Raw genomic sequence first — 17474 nt, forward strand, 5'->3', positions numbered from 1 at the left:
TAAATAAAGTTCAACCAACCAATATGAAAGGTGATCAAAACCAAAGCATAGTTAAGTGGTCAGCGGAAGCATAATTGTAAAACCCATAGCCAGTATTAAGTACGAAATAAAAGAATGTATTTAGCATGGCATACACTACCATGTTCCACAACGACCACGCCTCCCTGTGCAAGCTCCAAGAGTACCTAATGTCCTGCAAGGCATGTAGCAACGAATCAACAACAAAGTTGAGCGAGTTCACAGTGGGTTGTTTAGTTGTAGTATTCATTTCATAAATCGTATGTTCGTTCGTAACCCATGTATCATATTAATTACCATCGCGGCCTTCCAGGCATCTGTGCGAAGATTAGTGGGGGTTTCCCATGTATTACCAGACCACGCGTATCGACTGCTACGAAAAATAAAGGTGCCCTAAGTCAATGTCTATCAGCATTGACCCTTTGCCCATAGTCCACTAGTACACGCCCGTCCGCCCGGCACGGTGTGAGGTTTGTTAAACCCTAATAGCGCTATCTACTAATGACCCGCTCGCCCTAGGTCTCAGCGATTAAGTCGATAATTGAGGGACTTCAATTTTATAAAGGCGATGGTCTTATAGTCGTGTACGCAGGTTTTACGTACGTGTCCTTCAAACTGAGGACAGTAGTAAGTAATTTAATAGTATTGATAGTTCGAGTAATTATTCAATCCCATTCCCACCCCCTGGGAATCCCATGCCTTGGCTGTGTGAACTCACCTTGGTTTGCTCGGCAGATACACGAAAGGTCAATCAAGCTATATTGGTGGTCAACCACGTCCTACCATGGTTACCATACAAGTCAGGTTCATATTCAAGTAATGCACGTATGCTCTACACATATTGTACACAAGTAGTGATCATAGCATACACGTATAATTATGGCAGTTCAACAATTCATATGTTATATGTTCAACAGTAAGAAATCACGTAACAAACAAAAGCCCAAACATACAGCCCAAATACTTAAGCCCGTAACAGTGTGTAAGCCCAACCGTGTGCACGTGTTCGTGGTCTCGAGTAGGGCTGTAAACGAGCCGAGTCGAGCCGAGCTAGACCCAGCTCGAGCTCGGCTCGAACTCGATTCGAGCTCGAATTTCAAATCGAGCTGAGGTTTGAGGCTCGAGCTCGGCTCGATTAGAATTCGAGCTAGCTCGGCTCGATCTAGCTCGAACTAACATAGAACTGCAAAATTTATTAATTAAAAAGCCCTTAAAAATGAATTTCTTCATAGCCTAAGGGCCATAATTGCCATTTAATTTAACCATATGGCTAAATATGCAAGTATAAATAGTTAATTCAGTTTCTCCATTGTCTTTACCTTCTTTTATAGGGGAGATACTCCCTTAGTTTTTGTTTTCTAAGCGATGTGGGACAAAAAAATGAAGTATGTAAACCTTATCGAGCCAGCTACGAGCTCACGAGCCGAGCCAGGCCAAGCTCGAGCTCGGCTCGTTTACAAACCGAGCCGAGCCGAGCTGGCTTGTTTACAACCGAGCCAATTTCGAGCCGAGCTTTCTTCGAGCTTTTTTCGAGCGAGCTGCAAGCCACGAGTTTTTTGAACACCCCTAGTCTCGAGTCGAGACCAGAGATCTCGAGTCGAGACTAGGCGGTCTCGAGTTGTTGGCCTTGGGTTCTCGAGTTGTTGGCCTTGGGTTCTCGAGTCGCAACCAAGAAGGTCTCGAGTCATCATGTACTAGTCGAGACTACACGGTCTCGAGTCGCAACCAGACCCGCAACCGTGGTCTCGAGTTATGCAGATTGTGCTGATGATGTGCGTTCTCGAGTCGAGACTGTGGGTTCTCGACTCGCAATCCTTGTCGAGATCAGAGGTGTAACAGATTTCCTTAATTCAAGCTCATCAATTCCGTAACATTTGCTAACAGTTTTGGCAGTTTCGATTTAGATCAAATCAACAATTATTCAGAAATCATGAACATTCAAATCACCCTAATCATCACCAAAACAAGAACAGTTAACCATGACATACGGACAAGCAATTGGAACTTCTGACTAACGAATTTTAAAGACTACATGCAACCCTAATCACTCCAACTTGATTAATTTAGTAATGATCATACTCATACATGCAGCCGATTATACATATCCATTCGGTTCTAGATCATGCAATCCGATTTATAAAAACATCATCACATATCTCTTAGTTCTAAACCAAATACATATCTCATAATCATCATGCGGGTTCGGATAAATCATTCAGAGACAACAAACATGCATCATCTAATCGTATATTCACAGTTTAACACAACGTCAAAGATAAATCATCATGCATACATTGAGCATCATGTAGCAGACAACTAACTATGATGAAACAGACCAACTAACTATGATGAAACACTAACCGAGGTGTTCGAAGGGGTTGGATTGAACCGAGAGAAGGTCTCCGTGTGAGGGCTGCCGTCGAGTTCCAATAGAGAAAGAGAAAGAGGTTTAGGGTTTGTGTGTGTTTCCTTGTTTTGCAACTAATGAGAAGTAAACACCTACCAAGTATATGTGTATGCGTAGAGAGATAGTGGGTCGAACCCTTTACACGGGTTGCCTTTTGGTCTCGAGTCCATCGAGTGGTTGTGAGTGGGGTTGGGCCGAGAGAAAGGTGTGCAGCAAAACAAAGTGTGTGGCCCAAATTTGATAACACGTAACATAATAAAAACTCATAACATTCAATGCAATCATACACATCAACTAGTCACGTAACGTTCATACAAGTTACACCAAAGCACACAAAGAGAGGTTTGAAATACGAGTTGTCACATTATCCCCAACTTGAAAGAAATTTCGTCCCGAAATTTAGCATGCGGTCACTGAGGAAGCTAGGTAAGTTGTATCGTTTACTGGTTTTCCTGGGGTGTCACATCCTCCCTCCGTTGATCTGGAATTTCGTCCCGAAATTCCGTGGTAGCTTCAGCCTCAGTTGTGGTTGCATTGTTCTCGAACAACTGGGGATATTTTTGTTTCATCTGATCTTCGCGTTTGCAGGTGAACTCTGGGCCACGACGGGAGTTCCAACGAACTCGAACAAGAGGTATTCTAGTGTTCTTGAGGACCTTAACATCCCGGTCCGTGATTCCAACTGGTTCCTCGACGAATCGCAACTGTTCGTCGATAGTGAGCTCCTTCAAAGGAACAATGGGGGTCTCATCTGACAGACACTTCTTCAGATTCGACACGTGGGAAAACGTTGTGAACTGCACCGAGTTCTGCTGGTAGGTTTAGTCTGTAGGCTACTTTGCCTATTCTTTCTATGATTTCGAACGGTCCGACATACCGCGGATTGAGTTTACCCCGTTTGCCAAAACGAACCACACCCTTCCAGGGTGAGACTTTGAGTAGCACTCGATCCCCAACTTGGAACTCGAGTGGTTTCCTGCGCTTATCAGCGTAACTTTTCTGACGGTCGCGAGCTGCCACCATGCGTTGTCGTATCTGAGCAAATCTTTCCGTAGTATCAACTACAAGTTCTGGACCTGTGATCTGACTATCCTCCTCCTCTGCCCAACAGAGAGGTGACCGGCATTTACGTCCGTACAATGCCTCGAATGGAGCGGCTTGGATGCTGGGATGGTAACTGTTATTGTACGAAAACTCCACTAACGGGAGATGCTTTTCCCAGCTGTTGCCGAAATCAATAACACACGCCCGAAGCATATCTTCTAGAGTCTAGATAGTGCGCTCAGACTGTCCATCCGTCTGAGGGTGATAGGCTGTGCTCATGTCTAATCGAGAGCCAAAAGATTTGTGCATCGCTTGCCACAGTTCTGAAGTGAATCGTGCATCACGATCCGAAATGATAGAGGTGGGCACCCCGTGCCTCGAGACCACTTCCTTCAAGTAGATGTCTGCTAATGTGGAGAACTTGTCCGTTTCTTTGATTGCCAAGAAATGAGCAGACTTTGTGAGTCGATCCACGATCACCCAAATAGTATCGTTCCCACGCTGGGATCTAGGTAAGCCTGTAACAAAATCCATGGAAATTTCCTCCCATTTCCATTGTGGTATTTTGGGTTGTTGAAGTAGGTCTGATGGTTTCTGGTATTCCGTCTTGACTCTCGCACAAGTCATACACTTGCCAACGTAAGTTGCTATGTGGGCCTTCATGCTAGGCCACCAATACGTAGTCCTGAGATTGTGGTATATCTTATCCGAACCTGGATGTACCGAGTAGCGAGACTTATGTGCTTCATCCTTTACTAGCTCGCGTAAGTTGCCATATAGTGGGACCCAAATACGCCCCGTTACATAGTAGGCGCTGTCTTCCTTTTGTTCTAATCGTTGCCTTGAGCCGCGTGAGGCTTCAGCCCTGACGTTTTCTGGTTTCAATGCTTCTACCTGAGCATCTCGTATCTGTGCCGGAAGACTAGACTGAATGGTAAGTTGTAATGCTCGTACGCGTCTAGGCGTAGTGTCCTTTCGTCTTAGGGCGTCAACCACATCATTGGCTTTGCCTGGATGGTACTTGATGGCGCATTCATAATCGCTTAAGAGTTCGAACCATCGTCGCTGACGCATGTTCGATTCCTTCTGCTTAAAGATATGCTCAAGACTCCTGTGATCGGTGTAAATAGTGCACTTGGTACCGTACAGGTAGTGTCGCCATATCTTAAGTGCAAAAACAACAGCTCCCAGCTCTAAATCGTGCGTCGTGTAGTCCCGTTCATGAACCTTGAGTTTGCGCGAAGCGTAAGCAATAACTTCATCCCGTTGCATCAATACACAACTAAGCCCATGTATCGATGTGCCACAATAGACCACAAAATCGTCCATGCCCTCTGGCAATGAGAGGATAGGTGCACTGCCAAGTCTATCCTTTAAGTGCTGAAAAGCCGTTTCCTGTGTACTACCCCAACGATAAGTAACACCTTTCTGTGTCAGTAGTGTAAGCGGCTGTGCAATCTTTGAGAAATCTTTAATGAATCGTCTGTAATAACCCGCCAAACCCAAGAATTGGCGTATTTCCGTTGGTGTACGTGGTGCACGCTAGTTCCTGATCGAATCTACTTTGGATGGATCAACATGGATCCCATCCTTGTTTACCACATGGCCTAGAAAATGGACTTCACGAAGCCAGAAGTCGCATTTTGAAAACTTGGCGTACAGCTGTTCTGATCGAAGAAGTTCCAAAATAAGTCGCAAGTGCTGCTCGTGCTCCTTCTGACTCTTGGAATAGATCAGGATATCGTCGATGAAGACAATGACAAACTTGTCTAGGTAGGGTTTGCACACCCTGTTCATAAGATCCATAAAGACTGCAGGTGCGTTCGTTAGCCCGAAAGGCATGACTAGAAACTCGTAATGGCCGTAGCGAGTTCCGAATGCTGTTTTAGAGACGTCCTCATCCCGGACTTTCAGCTGATGATAACCTGACCTCAAGTCTATCTTGGAGTAGTAGCTCGACCCTTGCAACTGGTCGAATAAGTTATCAATTCGTGGAAGAGGATAGCGGTTCTTCACTGTCACCTTGTTCAGTTCACGGTAATCAATGCACATGCGGAAGGTACCGTCCTTCTTTTTCACGAATAATACTGGAGCTCCCCAAGGCGAAGAGCTAGGTCGGATAAATCCCTTATCCAAGAGTTCTTGTAGCTGTGCAGAGAGTTCTTCCAACTCTGATGGAGCTAAGCGATACGGTGCACGAGCTATAGGTGTTGCTCCTGGTGCTAGCTCGATTTGAAACTCGACCTGGCGATGAGGCGATAGACCAGGTAAGTCTTCAAGAAACACCTGAGGAAAGTTGCGTACAACTGGAATATCTTCCAATTTCTTTTCTTTTGCTGATGCATCGGTAACAAGTGCCAGAATGGCAGTGTGACCCTTTCGCAAACACTTCTGAGCCTTTAGAAAGGAGATGATGCCTACCACAGCACCACTCTTGTCGCCTTGAATCACGAGGGGTTCTTTACCAGAACGAGGAATACGAACTATCTTTTCCTTGCATAAGATCTCTGCATGCTGTTGGGATAACCAATCCATCCCATTGACGATGTCGAAACTACCCAGAACTATGGGAATGAGATCGATAGAGAAAGTCTGACCAACGAGGATAAGATTACAACCCTGAACTATGTGTGTGGCCTCTAGACTTTTACCATTAGCTAACTCTACGACATGTTTGGTGTTTAAGGGAGTTGGTGCACGTTTTAACATTTGGCTAACTTTTAGTGACATATAACTTGTATCCGCACCCGAATCAAACAATACAGTAACATAAAAGTCGTCGAGAAGAAACTTACCCATAACTACATTAGGATCATCTGTTGCATCACCCTGACCCATCCCGATCACGCGGTCCTGGGCGTCCTTGTTTCCGTTGTTTCCCCCGTTGCTATCCCCATCGTTATTCCTGCTTCCTTGGTCGTGGTTCTGATTCTGGTTCCAGTCCAACTGTGGACAGTGTCTCTGGTAGTGATCTTTAGCACCACACTGAAAACATCCTCCAAAACTTTGTTGCTGCTGCTGATTCGGTGAAGCTTGAGGCTGCTGTTGCTGTTCCTGGCTCACGGGACGTGAGCTTCGGCAATCCTTTGCTTCATGACCTATCTTGAGATACCGTTGGCAACGACCCTTGTTGCACTTCCCACTATGGTGCCTGTTGCATCTATTGCACTTTGGGTGGATTCCTCGATATCCACCTTGCCTAAGACTACCGGAAGACTGCTGATTGGGGCTCTGGTAGTCATCTGTCTTTCGTTGCTGGGACTGAGACTGAACCGAAGTGGAACCCTTGCCCAGGTTTCCATCCCACTTGCGCTTGTTGTCACTAGGAGCACAAATGGTAGCAGCATTAACACGTGTTGGTAGTTTGTTTTGTTCCACCGCTTGGTCTGTGAGATGATGAGCAAGCCGAGTGACTTGCTGGATAGTGTCAAGATTTTCCGCGGTCACATGACTCTGAATTTCTGGCACCAGACCTTTGAGATACAGCTCGATGCGTTTGGAGGGAGGGTCTACCATTGTGGGACACAATGTGGCTAATTCATTCGATCTCCTTGTATATGCCTCAATTTCCGACCCCGTCATCTGTAAATTGAGAAACTCCACCTCTAGTTGGTGGATGTCATCCTGACTGCAAAACTCCTCCTTAATTAGCTCCTTGAAGTCATTCCAGGGGGTGGCATTAGCAGCTGCCAGCCCTAACATTTGAACCTGTGCTTTCCACCAGGTTAACGCGGCACCTTCGAGTGTTCCAGCAGCAAACTTTACCCTACGAACCTCAGGGCATTCATACATCTCGAAGTCAGTTTCGAGCCTCTCGAACCAATGGAGGAGGCCTACAATTCCCTCAGTACCACTGAAGGTACTAGGTCGGCAGTCCGTGAAGGTTTTGAACGTGTCTACGGGTGACTAAGTGTTCTGACCTATTGCGCGAAAAGATAAGACAAGGTTAAGCACGGGAGTTGGGTTACTAGAGTAGGATCTAACATCCTAGGATAGGTTTGGAATAGCAGGTTATACCTCCCGCCTGAGCTGCTGCAAGTGCCGCAACAACTCGTTCATTGATAAGAGCCGTCAACTGGGCTTGGGTCAAGTTAATACGTCCAGCCATGATCTTCATAGCAAGTGTAACATAAGTGAGAGAGGTTCGTGAATAGTGCGGTGATAGAAAAACAGTAAGCACACAAGTGTTCTCAAGCAATAACGAATAATAAGCAATGTAATCTAAGCATACCGCGAGCAAAGTTCTATGAAATCTAGCAAGTAGAAAATATAAACAATAACCATATTACCTAGGATGTTGAGTCTTGCACGTGGAGCGAAGCGTCGTTGTGGATCGTTGAGCATTGTTCTGGTTATAGTCTGGCCTTAATAAAAAAAAACGTTTTCCCTTTATTAAAACCAAGTTCTCTATAACCAATGGCTCTGATACCAATCTGTCACACCCCCAAAATCCACACGCGGAGTATCACCGCTTGGAGGCGTGACATGACCAGGATGAAGCCACCAATCATATTGAACAACGTAAGTAGTAAATAAAGTTCAACCAACCAATATGAAAGGTGATCAAAACCAAAGCATAGTTAAGTGTTCAGCGGAAGCATAATTGTAAAACCCATAGCCAGTACTAAGTATGAAATAAAATAATGCATTTAGCATGGCATACACTACCATGTTCCACAACGACCACGCCTCCCTGTGCAAGCTCCAAGAGTACCTAATGTCCTGCAAGGCATGTAGCAACGAATCAACAACAAAGTTGAGCGAGTTCACAGTGGGTTGTTTAGTTGTAGTATTCATTTCATAAATCGTATGTTCGTTCGTAACCCATGTATCATATTAATTACCATCGCGGCCTTCCAGGAATCTGTGCGAAGATTAGTGGGGGCTTCCCATGTATTACCAGACCACGCGTATCGACTGCTACGAAAAATAAAGGTGCCCTAAGTCAATGTCTATCAGCATTGACCCTTTGCCCATAGTCCATTAGTACACGCCCGTCCGCCCGGCACGGTGTGAGGTTTGTTAAACCCTAATAGCGCTATCTACTAATGACCCGCTCGCCCTAGGCCTCGGCGATTAAGTCGATAATTGAGGGACTTCAATTTGATAGAGGTGATGGTCTTATAGTCGTGTACGTAGGTTTTACGTACGTGTCCTTCAAACTGAGGACAGTAGTAAGTAATTTAATAGTATTGATAGTTCGAGTAGTTATTCAATCCCATTCCCAACCCCTGGGAATCCCATGCCTTGGCTGTGTGAACTCACCTTGGTTTGCTCGGCAGATACACGAAAGGTCAATCAAGCTATATTGGTGGTCAACCACGTCCTACCATGGTTACCATACAAGTCAGGTTCATATTCAAGTAATGCACGTATGCTCTACACGTATTGTACACAAGTAGTGTCATAGCATACATGTATAATTATGGCAGTTCAACAATTCATACGTTATATGTTCAACAGTAAGAAATCACGTAACAAACAAAAGCCCAAACATACAGCCCAAATACTTAAGCCCGTAACAGTGTGTAAGCCCAACCGTGTGCACGTGTTCGTGGTCTCGAGTCGAGACCAGAGATCTCGAGTCGAGACTAGGCGGTCTCGAGTTGTTGGCCTTGGTGTTCTCGAGTCGCAACCAAGAAGGTCTCGAGTCATCATGTACTAGTCGAGACTACACGGCCTCGAGTCGCAACCGGACCCTCAACCGTGGTCTCGAGTTGTGCTGATTGTGCTGATGATGTGCGGTCACGAGTCGAGACTGTGGGTTCTCGACTCGCAACCCTTGTCGAGATCAGAGGTGTAACAGATTTCCTTAATTCAAGCTCATCAATTCCGTAACATTTGCTAACAGTTTTGGCAGTTTCGATTTAGATCAAATCAACAATTATTCAGAAATCATGAACATTCAAATCACCCTAATCATCACCAAAACAAGAACAGTTAACCATGACATACGGACAAGCAATTGGAACTTCTGACTAACGAATTTTAAAGACTACATGCAACCCTAATCACTCCAACTTGATTAATTTAGTAATGATCATACTCATACATGCAGCCGATTATACATATCCATTCGGTTCTAGATCATGCAATCCGATTTATAAAAACATCATCACATATCTCTTAGTTCTAAACCAAATACATATCTCATAATCATCATGCGGGTTCGGATAAATCATTCAGAGACAACAAACATGCATCATCTAATCGTATATTCACAGTTTAACACAACGTCAAAGATAAATCATCATGCATACATTGAGCATCATGTAGCAGACTACTAACTATGATGAAACAGAACAACTAACTATGATGAAACACTAACCGAGGTGTTCGAAGGGGTTGGATTGAACCGAGAGAAGGTCTCCGTGTGAGGGCTGCCGTCGAGTTCCAAGAGAGAGAGAAAGAGGTTTAGGGTTTGTGTGTGTTTCCTTGTTTTGCAACTAATGAGAAGTAAACACCTACCAAGTATATGTGTATGCGTAGAGAGAGAGTGGGTCGAACCCTTTACACGGGTTGCCTTTTGGTCTCGAGTCCATCGAGTGGTTGTGAGTGGGGTTGGGCCGAGAGAAAGGTGTGCGGCAAAACAAAGTGTGTGGCCCAAATTTGATAACACGTAACATAATAAAAACTCATAACATTCAATGCAATCATACACATCAACTAGTCACGTAACGTTCATACAAGTTACACCAAAGGTGTGCCGCCATGCGTTGCCGTATCTGAGTAATCCGTTCAGTAGCATCAACTACCATTTCTGGACCTGTGATTTGACTATCCCCCCACCTCTGCCCAACAGAGAGGTGACAGGCATTTACGTCCGTACAATGCCTCGAATGGAGCGGCTTGGATGCTGGTGTGGTAACTGTTATTGTACGAAAACTCCACTAAAGGGAGATCTTTTTCCCAGCTGTTGCCGAAATCGATAACACATGCCCGAAGCATGTCTTCTAGGGTTTGAATCGTGCGCTCAGACTGCCCATCCGTCTGAGGGTGATATGCTGTGCTCATGTCTAGCTGTGAGCCAAAAGCTTTGTGCATTGCTTGCCATAGTTCTGAAGTGAATCGTGCGTCCCGATCCGAAATAATAGAGGTTGGCACTCCGTGCCTCGAAACAACTTCTTTCAAGTAGACGTCTGCTAAGGTAGAGAACTTATCCGTTTCCTTAATTGCCAGGAAGTGTGCAGACTTTGTGAGTCGATCCACGATCACCCAAATAGTATCATTCCCGCGTTGAGATCTAGGCAGGCCAGTAACAAAATCCATGGAAATTTCTTCCCATTTCCATTGTGGTATCTTGGGTTGCTGAAGTAGGCCTGATGGTTTCTGATATTCCGCCTTGACTCTCGCACAGGTCAGGCATTTGCCGACATAAGTCGCTATGTGGGCCTTCATACTAGGCCACCAATACGTAGTCCTGATATCATGGTACATCTTATCCGAACCTGGATGTACCGAGTAGCGAGACTTATGAGCTTCGTCCATTACCAGCTCGCGTAAACCGCCATAAAGTGGGACCCAAATACGCCCCGTTACATAATAAGCACCGTCTTCCTTCTGCTCTAATCGTTGCCTTGAGCCGTGTAAGGCTTCTGCTCTTACGTTTTCTGATTTCAATGCTTCCACCTGAGCATCTCGTAACTGTGCAGGAAGACTAGACTGAATAGTAAGCTGTAGTGCTCGCACGCGTCTAGGTAAAGTGTCTTTTCGACTGAGAGCGTCAGCCACAACGTTGGCTTTGCCTGGATGGTACTTGATGACGCATTCGTAATCGTTAAGTAGTTCAACCCATCGACGTTGATGCATGTTCAATTCCTTCTGCTTGAAGATATGCTCGAGACTCCTGTGATCGGTGTAGATAGTGCACTTGGTACCGTACAGGTAGTGTCGCCATACCTTGAGCGCGAAAACAACAGCTCCCAGCTCTAAATCGTGCATCGTGTAGTTCCGTTCGTGAACCTTGAGTTGGCGCGAAGCATAAGCAATAACTTTGTCGCGTTGCATTAACACACATCCAAGACCCTGAATGGATGCATCACAATAAACCACGAAATCGTTCGTGCCCTCAGGCAATGAGAGGATTGGTGCACTGCAAAGTCTATCCTTTAAGTGCCGAAAAGCGGTTTCCTGAGTATTACCCCAACGGTAGGTGACACCCTTCTGTGTCAGTAGTGTAAGCGGCTGTGCAATCTTTGAGAAATCTTTAATGAATCGTCTGTAGTAACCCGCCAAACCCAAGAATTGGCGTATTTCCGTTGGTGTACGCGGTGCAGGCCAGTTCCTGATCGAGTCTACCTTGGATGGATCAACATGGATCCCATCCTTGTTTACCACGTGGCCTAGAAAGTGGACTTCATGAAGCCAGAAGTTGCATTTTGAAAACTTGGCGTACAGTTGTTCCTTTCGAAGAAGTTCTAAGATAAGCCGTAAGTGCTGCTCGTGTTCCTCCTGACTCTTGGAGTAGATCAGGATGTCGTCGATGAAAACAATCACAAACTTGTCTAAATAAGGCTTGCACACCCTGTTCATAAGGTCCATAAAGACTGCCGGTGCGTTTGTCAGCCCGAATGGCATGACAAGAAACTCGTAGTGGCCGTAGCGAGTTCTGAATGCTGTTTTAGAGACGTCCTCATCCCGGACTCTCAGCTGATGGTAACCTGACCTCAGGTCTATCTTGGAGTAGTAGCTCGACCCTTGCAACTGGTCGAATAAGTCATCAATACGTGGAAGAGGATAACGGTTCTTCACCGTCACCTTGTTCAGTTCACGGTAGTCAATGCACATCCTGAAAGTACCGTCTTTCTTCTTCACAAACAGTACTGGAGCTCCCCAAGGCGAAGAGCTAGGTCGGATAAATCCCTTATCCAAGAGTTCTTGTAGCTGTGTAGAGAGTTCTTCCAACTCTGATGGAGCTAAGCGGTACGGTGCACGTGCTATCGGTGCTGCTCCTGGTGCTAGCTCGATTTGAAACTCGACCTGGCGATGAGGCGGTAGACCAGGTAAATCTTCAGGGAACACCTAAGGAAAGTCGCGTACAGCCGGAATATCTTCTAATTTCTTTTCTTTTGCTGATGCATCGGTAACAAGTGCCAAAATGGCAGTGTGGCCCTTTCGCAAACACTTCTGAGCCTTTAGAAAGGAGATGATGCCAACCACGGCACCACTCTTGTCGCCTTGAACTTTGAGAGGTTCCCGACCAGAACAAGGGATACGAACAATCTTCTCTTTACATAAGATCTCTGCGTGATGTTGAGATAACCAGTCCATACCAATGACGATGTCGAAACTACCCAAAACTATGGGAATAAGATCGATGGAGAAATTCTGACCAGCGAGGATAAGATTACAACCCTGAACTATGTGCGCTCTAGACTCTTACCATTAGCTAACTCTACGACATGCTTGGTGTTTAAGGGAGTTGGTGCACGTTTTAACATTTGGCTAACTTTTAGAGACATATAACTTGTATCCGCACCCGAATCAAATAAGACAGTAACATAAAAGTCGTCGAGAAGAAACTTACCCATAACTACGTTGGGATCATTCCTGGCATCACCCTGCCCCAGCACAAAAGCACGTCCCCTAGCTTCGTTGCCGTTGTTGTTCCCACCGTTGTTGTTTCCGTTGCCTTGGTTATTATTGTTGTTGTTGTTCTGGTGTCGGTTTAACTGAGGGCAGTGCCTTTTGAAGTGACCTTCCGCGCCACAATGAAAGCATCCCTTGTTGCCCTGTTGCGGATTCTGTTGTGCTTGCTGTTGCTGCTGATTCTGAGATACAGGTCGTGGGCTTCTACAATCCTTGGCCTCATGACCCAACTTGAGACACCTCTGGCAACGACCCTTGTTGCACTGGCCACTGTGGTGTCTGTTGCAATTGTTGCACCTGGGGTGATCTCCGCGATAAACTCTCTGCCCGCGACTACCAGAAGACTGCTGACTGGGACTCTGGTAGTGGTCAGTCTTTTGCTGCTGAACCTGAGACTGAACTGTAGCTGAACCCTTGCTGGAATCCCCCTCCCATTTTCTCTTGTTGTCACTGGGAGTAGCAGGTGTAGCAGAAGTGGTAGTGATAGCAGTAACGCTGATACGTTTAGGCAGCCTGTCTTGTTCCACTGCCTGATCCGTGAGGCGATGAGCAAGTCGCTGAATATCCTGGATATTATCGAGGTTAGCCGATGTCACGTGGCTCTGGATTTCTGGCGCTAGACCCTTGAGATACAGCTCAATGCGCTTGATTGGAGGGTCCACCATGGTTGGACACAAGATGGCCAGTTCGTTTGACCGTTTAGTATAGGCCTCGATTTCCGATCCTGTCATCTTCAGATGATAAAGCTCCACTTCCAACTTATGGATGTCATCACGCGTGCAGTATTCTCGCTTGATCAGTTCCATAAAATCGTTCCAAGGGGTGGCGTTAGCAGCTGCCAGCCCTAGAATCTGAACTTGCGCGTTCCACCAAGTCAACGCAATTCCTTCCATAGTACCAGTGGCGTACTTTACCCTGCGAGCCTCAGGGCATTCACACATCTCAAATACTGACTCGAGCTTCTCAAACCAATGGAGGAGTCCGACTGCTCCTTCAATGCAACTAAACGTGCTTGGACGACAGTCCATAAAGTTCTTGAAAGTGCAAACTGGTTGCGGTGCGTTTTGACCTCCTGCCTGTGCGACTGTAAGTGCCGCAACAACTTGTTCGTTAATGAGAGCCGTCAACTGGGCTTGAGTCATGTTAACGCGTCCAGACATGATCTTCATAGTAAAGGTAGCATAGTGAGAGAGGTTCGCGAAAAGTGCGATGACAGAAGAGAGTAAGCATACAACTGTTCTCAAGCAATAGTGTCATGTGTATCTAAGCATACTACGAGCAAAGTTCTATGTAATCTAGCAAGTAGGCAATATAACATTACCATATTACCTAGAATGTTGAGTCTTGCACGTGGAGCAAGGCGTCGTTGTGGATCGTTGAGCACTGTTCTGGTTATAGTCTGGTTTTAATAAAACGTTTTTTTCCTTATTTAAACCAAGTTCTCTATAACCAATGGCTCCGATACCAATCTGTCACACCCCCAAAATCCACCCGCGGAGTACCACCGTTTGGAGGCGTGACATGACCAGGATCAAGCCACCAATCATATTGAACAAAGGTGTAAATAGTAAATGTCATTCATCAATACGAAAAGTGTTTTCAAAACCAAACATAATCAATTGTGTAGCGGAAGCATTAATGTAAAAACCCAACATAAGTATCATGTTCTCATAAGTAAATGTTTAAGATGGAACTCAACAGTCCATGTGCCCACAACGATCGCGCCTCCCGTGCAAGCTCCAAGTACCTATGGTCCTGCAAGGCATGTAACAGAGAGTCAACAACTAGTTGAGCGAGTTCACAGTAAGTAATTTCGTAATAGTAAGTTCATGTCGTAACAGGTGGCTCTACTGGGCCGGTAGTATGTTCTATTGGTGGGGGCTTCCCACATTTGTATATAGTATGGTCTATTGGTGGGGGCTTCCCACATTTGTATATAGTATGTTCTATTGGTGGGGGCTTCCCACATTTGTATATACACTAGACTATTGGTAACCATAGTGTTCTTCTTAACCCGAGAACAGTAGTACGTACGAGGTTTACGTAGGTTTTACGTAAGTGTCCTTCTTATCCCGAAGACAGTGGTACGCGGGGGTTTACGTAGGTTTTACGTAAGTGTCCTTCATAACCCTAGGACAGTAGTAGGTATGAGTTTACGTAGGTTTTACGTAAGTGCCCCTCGAACCCTGAGGACAGTGGTAAGCACAAGTATTACGTAGGTTTTACGTAAGGGTCCTTCGCAACCGAGGACGATGGTAGATAGTCTAGTAACAGTGTAAATCCATACATTCGTCAATCCTTTTCCTTCAATCCCATTCCCTACCCACCGGGAATCCCATGCCTTGGTAAGGGTGTGAACTCACCTTGGTTTGCTCGGCAGATACACAGAAAAGTAAATCAAGCTATTTGGTGGTCAACCACGTCCTACCACGGTTACCATACAAGTTAGGTTCTTATTCAAATAGTGCACGTATGTTCTACACGTATTGTACACAAGTAACAATCATAGCATACACGTTTGATCATGGCAGGTCAACAACAGAACAGTCACGTAAACAAAGTCCAAGTATGCAGCCCAAATGGTTGAGCTCGTAACAGTGGTGCAAAGTCCAAAACAGTGTGCATGTGTTCATGGTCTCGAGTCGAGACTAGAGATCTCGAGTCGAGACAGTGCGGTCTCGAGTTGTGCTGGCCTCAAGGTCTCGAGTCGCAATCAAAGAGGTCTCGAGTCATCATGTACTAGTCGAGACTACAGGGTCTCGAGTCGCAACCGGACCCGTAACCGTGGTCTCGAGTTGTGTTGTTTGTGTCGGTGTTGTGGTCTCGAGTCGAGACAGTGCGTTCTCGACTCGCAACCTGTGTCGAGACTAGGTGTGTAACAGATTTCCTTAATTGCAGCTCATGATTTCCGTAACAATTGCTAACAGTTTTGGCAGTTTCACAATCAGATCAAATCACAATTATTCAACATTCAAACACGTTCATATCACCGCAATCATCATCAATCCAAGAACAGTAAATCAATATCATAAGGGACATACAATCGGATCATATGATTAATGAGTTTAAAGCCTATCATGCAACCCTAAGTCATATGTACAACAACCAATCAATACCACAAACCATATGTTCAAGATTTATTAATCCAGTACAAGAAATCGGTTCTAAATCATCATGCAACACCCGAATCAAAGTTGCTTGTATATCATCTAAGCACATGTTCTGAATACATAATACCATCAATAAACATCACTAGCATGAAACCCTAGTTGCCATATGGTATCAAAACATCAAAGATCATATAACTAAGCAATAGCGATATACTAACCGAAAGTGTGAAGTGATTAACTAGGTCAAGATGAAAGCCGTGATCCGTAGGCTTCGATGGTGAAAGAGTTACGGTCGGGTTCCAAGGGAAAACGAGAGAGAGAAAGAGAGCTCCTAGGGTTTGTGTGTGTGTGTTCTTGATTGTGAATTGTGAGAAGTAAGGGCCCCAATAATGTGTGTATGCGTGAACATATATCCAGGCTAGAGGGGTGGGCCGAGTCCAAGCATAGTGAGCTGAGAGAAAGGTGTACGGCCCAAAGGTTTGTATGGTTAGACTAGTGTTGTGCGACTAAACTTATGATATTCACATGCAATCACGTAACACATAGCATAACAAAACATAATATTCCATTACCAACAAACATGTCAATTAGTCACGTATAATCCAAACAAGTTACATCGAAGCACATAAATAGAGGTTTGAAATACGAGTTGTCACATTATCCCCAACTTGAAAGAAATTTCGTCCCGAAATTTGGTACGTACTCACTGAGGAAGCTAGGTAAGTTGTATCATTTACTGGTTTTCCTGGGGTGTCACACCGTTGACCCGTCAACTCCGACATCGGATGCCCGCAATGTTGATTTAAATGAGGCGGTGGACGTTGACGAGGAAATTCAAGAAGAGTTGGTCCGACCCACCGGTAGAAGAAAGGGAACCGGGAAAAAAACGGTCGAGTCGTCTTCCGATCTCGAGTTAAAGGAAGATTTCGAGGAGATGAACCGTCGTCTCTAAGACATTCGCGACCTCGGCCACCAACGTTATGAGATTATGAAAGAATGAGTGGCCGAAACCAAAAAGTTTAACGAGATGCAAGAGGCGAGGCAAATGGAAAAGGACATTGAGTTTTTCTCCAAACCTATCGACCACCTACAAGGCGATGCGTTGATCCTTGCGCAAATGCGTCACCAAAAAATTAGAGAAAAATATGGACTCTAGATGATGTTCTTTTTTTAACTTTCTTTTATTTTTTCGGTTTTTTTTTATGTTTTTTTATTTTCGTTTTTTTTTTTCAGTTATTTTTTTAATTTCAAGTAGTGTAATTTTTTTTAAATTAATGAAGTTTTTTATGTTTTAAATTAAAAAAAAT

The sequence above is a fragment of the Helianthus annuus genome, chromosome 11 (assembly GCF_002127325.2).
Source record: "Helianthus annuus cultivar XRQ/B chromosome 11, HanXRQr2.0-SUNRISE, whole genome shotgun sequence".
NCBI lineage: Eukaryota > Viridiplantae > Streptophyta > Magnoliopsida > Asterales > Asteraceae > Helianthus > Helianthus annuus.